Here is a 15,102-nt window from a genome sequence, read left to right as displayed (position 1 = left end):
TATTAGCCAGTATGGGTAGGAATGGTGTCCCTAGCCTCTGTTTGTCAGGAGCTGGAAATGGTTGACAGGGGAGGGATCACTTGAGGATTACCTATTCTGTTCACTCCCTCTGGGACATCTGGCATGGGCCACTGTTGGAATGACAGGATACTGAGCTAGATAGACCTTTGATTTGATCCATTTTGGCCTTTTTTATGTTCCGTCAACACCATGGCCGACACGCTAGCCATCTTTGCCCCAATCAGCACAAGTGGGAAATAGACACTACTGTTCTTCACAAGATCTTTCACAGCTGGGGACATCCTCAAAAATTGATCTTTGTGATGTGTTCAAATTGCAAATGCCGCCAATTCTGCTCCAGGACGGGCCTTGGCAGGGGATTGCTCAGCGATGCCTTCCTTCTCACATAGAAAGCACCTGTTCTATATGCTTTCCCTCCGATACCGCTCATACCAGGAGTCACCCAAAAGCTACATGAGGACCAAGCACACCGTATACTCATAGTACCCTCACTGCCTGGTCAGACTTGGTTCTTCTACCTCAAGTGCTTGGCGCTCTGCAATCAGCAAGTGCTGCCACATAGCAGATTGGGGCAATCTCAACCACATGGTCATATGTTGCATCAAGATCCAACAATGCTTCACCTCAAAGCCTGGCTGCTGCATGGCCCCATAATACTGAAAGCATCTGCTCAGACAGAATAAAGCAAATGTTAATAAATAGCTGTCACCCCATTGCCAGGCAGTCCTACCTAACCCAATGGAAGCGATTCTCAGTTTGGTGCCAATGAAGACGACAGACTCCAACTACAACAGTACCTTTTCTGCCCACTGTACTAGGATATTAGATTTAAAGGAATCCGGCTTATCCTTTAGCTCATTAAAGGTCCACTTGGCCACCACCACAGTGTTTCACTACCCAAAAGACAGCTCCGTGCTTTGTTCCCATCCCATCACAAAACGCTTCCTCATGGGCATTCAGAAAACATAACCCAATGATTAGAGCTCCTACTCCACCCTGAACCATGTCCTCAAGAGCCTCACAAGGGTCCCTTTTGAGCCATTGACCACATGTTCTGTCCATAAAAGTGGCATTCGTTGTGGCCCTCAGGCGGACATGTTGGAGAAATAGTGGCCCTCATGGCTGACCCTCCCTACACTGTCTTCGCCAAGGATAAAGTCACCTTAAAACCTCACCCAAGTTCCTGCCTAAGGTGGCATCCACCTTCCACATCAATGAGCCCATCCATTTAGTTACCTTCTTTGCTAACCCACACGAACATGTACTGCAAGCACCTCCACATGCTCAGTGTCTAACATGCTCTCTCCTTCTATACCCTGGTGAAAATCCACTAGACTCTTTTAGTGCATAGCCAAATGCTTCAAGGGTAAAGCAATCTCTTCCCAATGGTTTTCCAAATGTATCTCCTTGAGAATCTGTCATGGAGAAGTGGGGAGTCTCTGGGCCCTGCACCCCCTCTGCAGCCAGATGTGAGTCTCAACCAGCAAGCAGAGCAGAAGGGTTATCCATTCACAAGGATACAAGCACAGACTTGTTCGTAGCACAGGAACTAGGAGCAGTCAGTACAATCCATCGTGGATTCATAACAACCGTCCACCACAGAACTGTAGCAGTATCTACAGCTTTCCTCAAAGATGTTCCACTCATTGATATGTGCAGAGCAGCCACCTGGTCCTCTGAGCATACCTTCACTAAATACTATGCCATTACCACCAGGCCAATCCCTACAGACATATTAGGACTAGCTGACCTTTCAAACACATCCAGGACATGGCCCCAAAAGCCTACATCTTCACAATGGACACTGCTCTACAGACACCTTAAGTGGTACACCCACACCTGTGGGTGCTCCACTGCCCTTCCTCCTCCCCTACTTTGGGGGCCATGTACCGGTTTCCAAAAGAGAGAAGGAACAGAGGGAGCTGCACCGTGTGGGCAGTCAATGGGCGACAACAGCACCAGTGGGTGCCAACTGAGCATGTGTAGTATGGTGGGGCACTCCTATGAAAAGTCTGGATGATCAGCTTAACAACTTGTAAAGAGCCTTGCTTGCCCTGTAAGTCCAAAGGTGATTGGATTAATAAGACATGTGACCAGATCACCTGATACTGGGATTCTATTTTTGAAACAGGTAATTTTCTAAGGAAGAGGAAATGCAGAACAAAAGATTCCCACCCTGGGAGAAGAATATTTAAGCAAGGGAAAGTTAACCAGTCTCTGTCTTCAGCTGGCATGACATATTCCAAGAGGGCTGCAGATCTAGCTCAGAGTGAAAGATCATCTCTGACCTGAAGATTATGCCTAGGACAAGAACAGCTCTGTAGGGTAAGAATCTGCTTGCAATAAGTTTTTTAGTGAATTATAACTGTGTGTTTTCTTTCCATTTTTTAGTAACTTACTGTGATCTGTTGGTTTTCACTAACAACTGCTTAAATCCTTTTTGTACTTAATAAAAAGAAGTTACTCACCCTGTGTAATAACGATGGTTCTTCGAGATGTGTCCCCGTGGGTGCTCCACTCCAGGTGTCGGGTCCCGTCCCGGCGCCGCTGGTCGGAAAACTTCCATAGCCGTAGCCGGGCCGGACCGCGCATGCGCGAGCGCAGCGCGCGGCGTTCGTGCCTTTGCAACGGTCCAGCTCCCCCTCGTCAGTTCCTCTCACCGCTCGGTCCCTGGAAAACAAAGCAAAGAGACCCGGAGCGGGGAGGAGGGTGGGGCGTGGAGCACCCACGGGGACACATCTCGAAGAACCATCGTTACTACACAGGGTGAGTAACTTCTTCTTCTTCTTCGAGTGGTCCCCGTGGGTGCTCCACTCCAGGTGAGTACAAAGCAGTAACCCAGAATGTGCTCCGGGTCAATTATTTTCTACTGTGGACAGGACTGCAGAGGCTACCGCGGTATCTGAAGCCCACCTCTTAGTTATGGCATAATGACGTGCAAAAGTTGCGCTAGAGGCCCAGGTAGCTGCACGGCAGATATCTGCAAGGGGAATTCCCTTTGCAAAGGCAGTGGTAGTCGCTACTGCCCATGTAGAGTGAGCCCGAGGTAAAGCAGGGAGAGGTTTGTTCCTAATCGAGTGGCATTTCGTAATACAGAGAGTAATTAGTTTTGCAATGCGTTGAGTGGAAAGTGCTTCGCCCTTTGATCTAGGTGCCAAAGATACCAACAAGTCTGTCTGTGCGTCGGCATTGACGTGTTCTATCTATATAGAAAGAAAGCGCACGCCGGACATCGAGCGTGTGAAACAGAGCGTCCCTAGTTGAGGAATGAGGCTTAGGATAAAAAGTCGGGCGGACAACAGGCTCGTTAATGTGGAAAGAAGAACAGACTTTGGGAATAAAATCTGGGTGTAATCGCAGCGTTACTGTATCTTTGGAAAAAACCGTAAAAGGAGGGCTTGCCATCAACGCCCCCAGTTCACCTACCCTTATTGCTGATGTAATTGCAAGGAGGAAGACTGTTTTCATTGTTAGCATATGTAGAGAAACTGATGTCAAGGGCTCAAAAGGTGGGTACATAATGGTGTCCAATACTAAATCAAGATTCCAAGAAGGGGAAGGCGCCCTTCGTGGTGGATGTAAATTTAGGAGCCCTTTCAGGAACCTCTTTGTAATTACATGGGAGAAGAGCGAGGAACCTTCTATTGGCTGGTGGAAGGCACTGATGGCTGCCAAGTGCACTCTTAGGGACGATAGTGCCAGTCCTGAATTCCGTAAGTGAAGGATGTAGTCCAAAACGTGCTGTAGAGGAGATGAGAGAGGGTGTATGTTGTTCTGAATGCACCAGTTAGAGAATCTCCGCCACTTTGCAAGGTACGTGTTCCACGTAGAGTCTTTCCTACTGTGTAGAAGTATTGTCTTGACCTGTTCAGAACAGAGATTTTCATCCCCTTTTAACCACTGAGGAGCCACGCCGGCAAATGCAACGCCTGCAGTCTGGGGTGTAACAGCGTGCCTTGTTCCTGAGTAAGGAGATCTTGATGGAGAGGAAGAGGGTAAGGTGGTTGAATTGACATCCTGTGTAAGAATGGATACCAGGCTTGCCTGGGCCACGCTGGCGCTAGCAAAATGACAGTCGCCGCTTCCAAGCTGATTTTCTCCAGTGTCCTGGAGATAAGAACCGTGGGGGGAAACGCGTACAGAAGTGCCTTCTTCCATGTGATCAGAAGCGCATCGCCGAGGGAGCCCTTGCCGAGCCCTGCTCTCGAGCAATATAGGCGACACTTCTTGTTGCTGTATGTTGCGAATAGGAATACCCCATCTCTGAAATATCACAGAAAGTACATCTGTCCTTATTTCCCACTCGTGATCCGTGGGGAATTGTCTGCTGAGAGAGTCTGCAATTACATTGGCGGTGCCAGGTAAGTACGATGCTGTTATGGTTACGTTGTTCTGTATGCACCAGTTCCAACACCGCACTGCTTCGGCGCATAGGGAGCGTGATCGTGCTCCTCCTTGTCTGTTGACATAATACATTGCGGCTACATTGTCCGTCAGTATCCTCACTGTAAGACCTCTGATCTGGGGAAGAAAATGTTTGCATGCGTAGAAGATTGCCCGAAGTTCCAACAGATTTATGTGCAGACGCCTCTCGCTGAGAGACCATTTGCCCTGGATTCGTTCGCTGCCCATGTGGGCCCCCCAGCCGATGAGTGAGGCATCCAATGTTATCTGTACCGATGGTTGTTGCCGATGGAATGGAACTCCTGGCAGAAGGTTTTGCGCTTTTGTCCACCACTGCAGAGATCTTTGGACATGCGGAGGTAGGCATACTACCTTTTGAATGTCGTGCCTCACAGGGACATAAACCGTGGACAACCAATGTTGGAGGCCCCTCAGGTGGAGGCGCGCATGAGGAACTACAGCAGTGGCCGCCGCCATGTGACCCAGGAGACGAAGGCAATTGTGTACCGATACCATCATGTTGCCGGTGAGTATGGTAACGAGATCCTTGATTGCTTGAAATCTTTCTTGAGGTAAGTAAGCTCTTGCCATGCGCGAATCGAGGTTTATCCCTATAAACTTTATGAATTGCGTCGGAATAAGTGTTGATTTTTGCTTGTTGAGGAGGAGGCCGAGTGATTCGAACGTTTGCTCGACCGTCGCCACCATCTTTGACGCCTCTCGCTGCGTGGCACCTTTTATTAAACAGTCGTCCAGGTATGGATATATTATCACCTGTAACCGACGCAGATGAGCTGCTACGACAGCCAGGGTTTTTGAGAATGCTCTGGGAGCTGAAGCAAGACCGAATGGTAGAACCCGATACTGAAAATGATCGTGGCCTATCACAAATCGCAGAAAACGTCTGTGAGCGGGATATATTGTGATGTGAAAATACGCATCTTGTAAATCGAGGGCAGCGAACCAATCATTGATATCGAGGGATGGAATTATGGAAGTCAGGGTCACCATTTTGAAGCGCTGTCTGCGAAGATAACGATTCAAACGTCTTAAATCGAGAATGGGTCTCCAACCCCCCGTTTTCTTTTCCGTTAGAAAGTATCTGGAATAGAACCCTCTTCCCCTGAACTGATCCGGGACCCTCTCTATCGCTCCGATATCCAGGAGGTGATGAACTTCCTGTCGCAGGAGATTTTCGTGAGATGGGTCCCTGAAAAGGGACGGGGAGGGTGGGGTGGTGGGAGGGATGGAAGCGAAGGGAATGGTGAAGCCGCTGTTTATGACTTCCAGTACCCATTTGTCCGATGTTATTTCGACCCATTGGTGATAGTAAGGTCGTAAGCGGTGGTGGAAAATGGGTTTTGCCTGTGCAAGAACGATTGGTAGGATGCGCTTGCCCCTGACAAGGGAGTCAAACTTGCTGTTTTGAGGCGGGCGCGCCCGTCACTCTAGGTGGTGGTGGACGCCTTCGTTGAGGGCGCTGTCTAGGTCGCGATTGGTCGAACGGGCGATTTTGCTGTCTCTGAGACTGATAATCATACCGTCTTTGGTATGGAAAATAACGACGGCGGCGGAATGGCGGTACGTACATCCCCAGCGTACGAAGTGTTGTTCTTGAGTCTTTTCCGGTATGAAGCACCTCATCTGTCTTCTCTGCTAACAACTTCACCTTGTCAAACAGGAGGTCTTCCACCTTGGAGTGCAACTCCTTGGGCACTGCCGCCGTGGCGAGCCAGGAAGAGCGCCTCATGGACACTGCTGTTGCCACTCCCCGAGCTGCTATCTGAAGATTGGCCTTTGAACATGCATAGCCCTCTTTGAGGATTGATCGTAACAGTTCTCTGTCCGCCTCCGATGATCTTTGGGACAGCTCTGTAAGCTTTGCTATACTATCGAAGCTATGATTCGCCAATAGAGCTGTATAATTCGCTATGCGAAGAAGCAATGTGGCCGATGTATAAACCTTTCGGCCAAATATGTCTAGTTTCTTTGCCTCTTTATCAGCCCCCGCATTTTTCAGCTGTGGGTTCTTAGCCCTTTGGAGAGCTGCGTCGACAACCAAGGAGTTTGGTTGCGGGTGAGTAAACAGAAATTCTGAGTCTTTAGATGCTATAAAATAACGCTTCTCCGCCGGTTTCGAAGTTGGTGGAGTCGAAGCCGGGGTATTCCAAATTTCTGTTGCTGATTGGAGGATTGCCTCGTCCATAGGAAGGGCAACCTTAGATTGTTGCTTAGGGTGTAAATTTCTCCAGTGTTTAAATTGCTTCGTTGGAGTGTCTGCTATCTGAACGTCTTGAGACTGGGCTACTCTCCTAAAAAGGTCTTGAAAGTCCTTTGTGTCGTCCGGGGGAGATGGATCCCCTTCAAACACTGCATCATCTGGGGAAGATGACGAAATATCTTTTTGAGTTACAGACCGTAATTGATCGTCCGTGTCTGATATCTGTCCTTCCTCGGGCTCAGATAAGTGAACTGAAGGCGAAGGATTCTGTTGACTAGGCGATGCCCTCTTCCAGTTTTGAATTGGAGATGATTGTCGTGCTTCATGAGGAGTACGGCAGCAGCAGTGATGAGAGCGAGAGTGAGGTCTTCCGTATCCAGAGGATGATCGATGGCTTCTATATTCAAAGTGGTCAGGGGAAGACCTTCGCGAGGAATATCTGCTGACATACCGCCTATGATAAGATCTAGGCGGGGAGTAGCTTGGTGAGCGGGATCTGTATGATGATTCCCGATGGTAACAATGATACCGTTCACGATGGTCAGAATAACGAGACCTTGACCTCCATCGCGGGGAAGGCATTGTTGGGTTATGAGACAACGCAAGATGACTGACCCTCGGTGAATGAGAGGGAGAAATTGAAGGCTGAGGTGAAGGTGAAATTGAATGCCTTGGTGCTGACTTTCTAGCAGCCTTTGTCGGGACTGCTGAGGCAGGGGGAGCCTCCCTCCCTTGCACTGATAAGGAACAATTGGCAGGGGGAGGAATAATCTCGGCAGCATTATCTGATTGCAGTATCATCCTGCCCGGCACCGCAGGCAGTTGCTCATCCGGTGCGGCTGCGAGAGTAGTATGATCCGTCGGTGCCGACTCGGCACGGTGGGGGGCGCTCTGTCGGCCCCGTTCGTTCCGCTCCCCGGTGCCGTCTGGCAATACGGCATCCGGTGCCGAGCACGGTGCCGGCTTGTCTTGGCTCACAGTAGCCGTTTGCGGTGCCGCTCGTTGCGGCTGGACAGACTGTCGCGGCTCCAGCCCCTGTGGCGGTGCCGAGCGCTCTGCATCAACCGTGCTCTCGGCGGGGCGCAGAGCCGGTGCCGATAATGAGCGGCTTGGTATCGCCGCTTGCGGCTTATGTGACCTGCCTGATTGTGTTGCCGCCCCGGAGACACCCGGCTTATGTCCCCGACCAACTCGGGACAGCGAGGGAGGCGGGAGAGAGCGGGTGGGGGAAGCTCTCTTCTTTTTTGACCCCATTGCCGCTGGGGATTTTGATCTTTCTCTGCCCTGCGGAGGACTTTGAGACCTGCTGCTCCGAAGGCTGTAAAGCCTTATCGCACAGTAGCAGTTTCAGGCGCATATCCCTTTCTCTGCGTGCCCGCGGAGTCAATTTAGCGCAGTGAGTGCATTTTTGTGGCACATGCGCTTCGCCTAAGCATCTCACACAGGCTTCGTGCCCGTCAGATGCTGGCATGGCTTCTTTGCAGAGAGCGCACCGTTTAAACCCCGGTGACCCAGGCATAATGTTGTCTTTTTCTCTTTCTTTCTTTCTTCTTCCCTTTTTCTTTTCTTTTTTTTTTAACCTAACTAACTATTATTATCCAATTTGACTAACTATCTTTCTTTTCTTTTCTTCTCTTTTTTTTTTTTTTTTTTTTTTTAGTGACGGCTTCTGTCTGAGGAGACAAACGGCATTCCGCCAGCAACCACGGGCGGCTGAGAGGAACTGACGAGGGGGAGCCGGACCGTTGCAAAGGCGTGAACGCCGCGCGCTGCGCTCGCGCATGCGCGGCCCGGCTACGGCTATGGAAGTTTTCCGACCAGCGGCGCCGGGACGGTACCCGACACCTGGAGTGGAGCACCCACGGGGACCACTTGAAGAAGAACACCTTTGTTCCCCCCAACTAACAATTACTTACACTGGGCTTGACAGTACACAACCAGTGTGCACATCTCTTATTGATAAAGAGGGTGAACGTCCTCAGGAGCTTTGTGTAAAACTTTTACACAGAGAAAGACCAATTTATTTGGGGGTTTGATCCCTTTTGCATGGTGGTTTCCTGGGTGTTCTGCCTTAGAACTGCATTCTCCCAGAGCTGAAGTGGTTAAATGTCAGCATTGCTCTTCGGGGGGAGGGAAGGGTTAACCCCAACTCTATGCCTTGTCTAGGGGAGTCCAGAGGCTCTGACCCAGCAGGATAAGGGGGAGGATCCTCAGAGAACAAGGCATATCACTGGCATAATCAGCTCACCAGAAAACAATCCCAAGGGGCCTTCTGTGACCACACTGTGTGAGAACTGTTAGCTTGGGGGAAGGGAGGAGGAAGGAGTCTGTGCATCTCTCTTTACATTGAGAAAGAGTGAATTTCATGATATTATAGTGTATAGATCTCTATACAGTATAAAATAGACTTATGTCAAGTTCAGCTTCTAGAGGGGCTCTGTTCTTGAGTGCTTGGAAAAAGTCTCACATTGCACTGCTTACTGTGTGCATTTATCTGCAGCCTTCAGGATGGGGCCCCATCCATGTCTGTGCTGAAGCAGGCTGGAGATCGGGGCTCGACAAGACAAGGTTAACAGATTCCCTCCCCGCCATTGTTTCAGGAAATGAAAGGACCAATAAGGGGAGCTCCATCTGCTGCCAAGGATGGTAGAGAAGGAACTGAAGTACTGCGTCACGTGCCTAATGGACACCAACGGCACAAAGAAATGCTACCGTGTATGCACAGCACAGCAGGGCACTGCTAGAAAAATCTCTGGTTGCCAGTGCGAGGCCACACCAGCACCCAGAGTGGAGCACCCACAGGTACATCATATGAAGAACTACTACCGACACCCTCCTGGAATGAGGGTGTAGCCCATACAGACTGTGACCTGCCGCTGAGACAGAGGGACTAGTCAGCCCCAGTGGCAGTAGAGGCTCAGGACTGCCGATAAACCCCCAGAAGTGGGATGAGAGACCGTTAGAGTGGGTGCTCCTGGAGGGCAGTGTCCTGAAGAGGATACCGTGGTCGGGAGTGATGCAGGTCTGTAGTAAGAGGGTTAAGCATGGACCGGGGAGACACCAGCCAGAAGGAGATGCCTTGCTGAGAAAGGACTAATTCCCATGAGCTACTAGCAGGAGGCTCTGCAGCAGTGAGTCCCACGTCACAACAATCTTCCATAGGCATTCTTCATCTATTGCATCAGATAATGGCCACCCAAGCTGTTATTCAATAGTTTTGTTAAATCCCGTTGCTCTCATAAATGATCTGGAGAAAGGGGTAAGCAGTGAGGTAGTAAAGTTTGCAGATGATACCAAACTGTTTAGGATAGTCAAGAGAAGCAGACTGTGAGGGACTCCAAGATCTCACCAAACTGAGTGATTGGGCAACAAAATGGCAAATGAAATTTAATGTGGATAAGTGTAAAGTAATGCACATCGGGAAAAATAACCCAACTATACGTACAGTATGATGGGGGCTAATTTGGCTACGACAGATCAGGAAAGAGATCTTGGAGTTATCGTGGACAGTTCTCTGAAAACTTCCACACAGTGTGCAGCGGCGGTCAAAAAGGAAATAGGATGTTAGAAATTATTACGGGAGAGAAAATAAGACCCAGAATATCTTACTGCCTATAGTGAGGGACCCAGAACTGTATACGATACTCCAGATGTGGCCTCACCAGAGCTGAATAAAGAGGAATAATCACTTTTCTAGATCTCCTGGCAATGCTCCTCCTAATGGTGTCACCAGGAGGGCTTTGGCTTCCTTGATCACAAGATAATGTTCTAGGAAGGAGGACTGCTAAGCAGAGATAGGGTCTACCTATCGAGGAAGGGGAAGAGCGTATTTGGTTACAGACCTAGCAGGCAGGGCTTTGAACTAGGTTCAACAGGGGCAGGTGACCAAAGCCCACAGGTAAGTGAAAAACATCAAGACCTGGGAGACTGGTCAGAAACTGGGGGGAGCATGGGCTGTAATAACAGGGATAAAGTGGAAGGCAAAGTAGAACTAGGGGGCAAAATCAAATCAGTATCTTACTTGTCTCTATACTCATGTAAAGTATGGCGAATAAGCAGGAAGAACTTGAAATGCTAGTAAATAAACACACACAATGACATAGTTGGAGTCACAGAGTCTTGGTGGGATAATATGCTTGATTGGAATATTGTCCCAGGAGGGTACAGCTTGCTCAGGAAGGATAGATGGGGAAAAAAGGGAGATGTTGCCTTTCACACACACTTGGACTGAGGTTGAGATGAACATAGGTGACAGACATGTTGAGAGTCTCTGGTTAAGGTTAAAAAGGGTAAAAAAAACAAGGTAGGGATAGGTAGACTCCCTAACCAAGACATAGAGGTAAATGAGGCTTTTTAAAACAACCAACAAAATCATTCAAACACAGGACTTGGTGATGGGGGACTACAGCAATGCAGACATCTTTTAGAAAAGTAACAAAACAGGATACAGTATCCAGCAAGTTCTTAGATTGCATTTGAGACATTTTATTATTTCAGAAGGTGGAGAAAGATACTGGAGGGAGGATTCTCTAGATTTGATTTTAACAAATAGGGAAGAACTGGTTAAGAATTTGAAAGTGGAAGGCAGTTTGGGTGAAAGTGATGAGATGATAGAGTTCCTGATTCTAAGGAATAGTAAAAGGGAGAACAGCAAAATAAAGACAGTGGATTTAAAAACGACAGACTTCCTCAAACTCAGGAAACTGGTAGGCAAGGTCTCATGGGAAACAAGACTAAGAGGAAAAACAATTGAAGAGAGTTTGAAGTTTTTTAAAGGGACATTTTTAAAGGCCCAAAAGCAAACTATTCCACCGTGTAGGAAAGATAGAAAGTATGGCAGACGACTACTTTGGACCAACCAGATCTTATATAATGTAAATATGAAAAAGAAGATCTACAAAAAGTAGAAACTACATCAAATTATAAAGGATGAACACAAACAATACAGTATGTATGGGGGAGTTAGAAAGACAAAGGCACAAAACAAGCTTAATCTAGCTAGAGATATAAAAGATAACAAGAAAACATTCTACAAATATATTAGATGCAAGAGGAAGACCAAGGACAGGGTAGGACTGTTGCTCAAAGAAGAGGAACAAACAATAACAGAAAATGTGGAAATGGCAGAGATGCTTAATGACTTCTTGGTGAAAACCAAAATAAAGAAGTATGGCGCTAACTGGACACCAAATATAGAGAACGTTGGAGAAAAGGAAGAAGTTAAAATAGGAAAAGAATAAGTTACAAATTATTTAGAGAAGATAGGTGTTTTCAAGTCACCAGGCCCTGATGAAAAGCATCCTAGAATACTTAAGGAGGTGACTGAGGCAGTATCTGAACCGTTAGCTATCATCTTTGAAAAGTCATGGAAGATGGGAGAGGTTCAAGAAGACTGGAAAAAGGCAAATATAGTGCCCATCTGTAAAAAGGGAAATAAGGACAACCTAAGAAACTACAAATCAGTCAGCTTAACTTCTGTGCCAGGAAAGAAAATGGAGCAAATAATTAAGGGATTATCTGCAAACAAATGGAAGATAACAAGATAATGGATTTGTAAAGATCAAATCATGTCAAACCAATCTGACAGCTTTCTTGGATAGGACAGTAAATCTTGTGGATAAGGGGAGGCGCAGCAGATATCGTATATCTAGACTTTAGTAAAACATTTGATAATTTCACATGAACTTCTTATCAATAAAGTAGGGAAATACAACCTACATGGGGCTACTATAAGGTGGGTGCATAACTGGTTGGATAACCATTCTCAGAGATTAGTTAGCAATGGTTCATAGTCATGCTGGAAGGGCATAACAAGTGAGGTTCCACAGGGATCAGTTTTGGGACTGTTTCTGTTCAATATCTTCATCAATGATCTAGATAGTGGCATAGAGAGTATGCTTATAAAGTTTGTGGATGACGACAACCTAGGAAGGGTTGCAGGTGCTTTAGAGTATAGGATTATAATTCTAAATGATCTAGACAAACTGGAGAAATGGTCTAAGATAATTAGGATGCAATTCAGTAAGGACACGTGCAAAGTACTGTACTCAGGAAGGAACAATCAGTTTCACACATACAAAATGGGAAGTGACTGTATAGGAAGGAGTACTGCAGAAAGGGATCTAGGGGTCACAGTGGACCACAAGCTACCTATGAGTCAACAGTGCAACACTGTTGCAAAAAAAAGCGCGCAGCAAGCATCAGTCTGGGATGCATTAACAGGAGTTTTGTAATCAAGACACGAAAGGTAATTCTTCCGTTCTACTCTGCACTGATTAGGCCTCAGCTGGAGTATTATGTCCAATTCTGGGCAATGCATTTCATGAAACACATGGAGAAATTGGAGAAGGTAGAGAGAAGAGCAACAAAGTTTATTAAAGGTCTAGAAAATATGAGCTATGAGGGTACATTGAAAGATCTGGGTTTGTTTAGTCTGGAAAAGAGAAGACTGAGAGGGGACGTGATAACAGCTGTCAAGTACCTAGGAATTTCCTAGTTTCTAAAAAAGCAACATGAAAATAAATTCCATCATCTGGCATCTGCTGGGGTGCACCAGCAGGGTTGGCAACATTAGATCTATGACACAGATTTTTGCAACTTTGCCAAATGGGGTAAAATACCACAGTACTAGGGTGTCATTCTCTACATAGACCAGCATTGGACTAGGATTAGACACTATCAGCAAATATCTGAAATATAACTGGCAGCAGAGTGAGACCCAGAAATGTTGGGTTTCCTTGCAGGCTCTGGAAGGGTGTGTTCTCTGGTGGACACAGACTCTTTTGCCCATTCTCCTCCCTCTCCTCCCCCTCCCCTCCCCGGCCCAAAACATTTTATCGTATCTTTAAGTTATGGATCAGGTGTCTCCCTGGCTCTCCTAGACAATCCCAGACTTCACACCTTAGGCCTCTCATGCCACTGCCAATTTCCATGTCCAGCCAGTACCGATCTCCCTCCTCTGAACGTCTTGTCCGAGTTCTCAGGCTTCATCCCCACCTGGCCCCAGTACCAGTCTTCTTGCCCAACCCATCACAAATCCTCCCTTTCTCAATCCTCATTTGACTCTCATTTGCTTCTGCCCCCTCCTGACACGGTCTCAGTTCCAGTCTCACCCCCTTTCCTTGTTTGATCTCACTCCCTCCTCCTTCCTAGTCCCTTTGCTCAACCAGTCTCAGTTGGCCACCTAACTGCCAAACCCAGTTCCCTCGCCCCACCAACTTCCCATTACAGTCTTCCATTTGTCAAAATGTACACCCACAACCTCTTGTCCCCTCTGCATTGGATGCAGCCAGCTTCCTCCTCCAAAAGGGTGGGGCACAGAGCACAGGACAGGCAGGCCCCCTACTCTCAGTTCTGGTGCCTGGACCCATCAGCAACTAGGAACTGAGATTCCAGGGACAGTACTGCTCAGTCTTTGGCTGTATCATGCAGATGGAATCTTAAGAAATCAAACAACAAAACTCTCTGGCAGGTGTCTACCAAGCATATGTGAACTGCAGGTTTTCAAAGCCTTAGAACTTGGCCAAACACAGGCAGATTTTCACAGAAAGAGCAAAAGCTGCAGCCCTGACACAAAAGTTGACCCCTTGCCAAATTTCAAGTCCCTGATCCAGAGCATGGTGGCACGAGCTTCTGAAAGAAAGAGTCCCCAGAATTATTTTCATCAACAAAACCATTTTTCCCAAGCTTTGTCATAAAAACCAGCTGAACTGCTTTGACAGAAATGTCTCCCCCCAAAACCAACCTGAAGCAGACAACTAGAATTGAAAATTTCAACCCAAATGGTTAAACTCTGGCAATGTATAAGTCACTAAAATAAGGTCTTATAGTAGAACATAAGAATGGCCGTACTGGGTCAGACCAAAGGTCCATCTAGCCCAGCATCCTGTCTGCCGAAAGTGGCCAGCACCAGGTGCCCCACAGAGGGTGGACCGAAGACAATGATCAAGCGATTTGTCTCCTGCCATCCCTCTCCAGCCTCTGACAAACAGAGGCCAAGGACACCATTTTATCCCCTGGCTAATAGACTTTTATGGACCTAACCTCTATGAAATTATCTAGCTTCTCTTTAAACTCTATTATAGTCCTAGCCTTCACAGCCTCCTCTGGCAAGGAGTTCCACAGGTTGACTACACGCTGTGTGAAGAACTTTCTTTTATTAGTTTTAAACCTGCTCCCCATTAATATGTGATTAGTAAGTATTAGGCAATCTTAATAGGCAACTCTACCAGCTCCACCTACAAAAAAAGAGGAGTTCTAAAGTCTGATGGAGGAGTGCTGAAGATGAGGACAAAGGCTCGAAGTTTGTTTGAACTAGGTTACACTAAGGTAGGAAGCCTTGGTTTTGAGATAGTTAATTCTTTCTATATTGTTGAGGCTCCCTCGAACTAAAATATTTAATGAACACAAACTGAGCAACATAATTGTGCGGTATGGATTAGGTGAGCTTTAAAGGA

Source organism: Pelodiscus sinensis, chromosome 1 (assembly GCF_052426305.1).
Source record: "Pelodiscus sinensis isolate ZL-2025 chromosome 1, ASM5242630v1, whole genome shotgun sequence".
In the NCBI taxonomy this organism is placed as follows: Eukaryota; Metazoa; Chordata; order Testudines; family Trionychidae; genus Pelodiscus; species Pelodiscus sinensis.
This window is presented reverse-complemented; position numbering follows the sequence as displayed.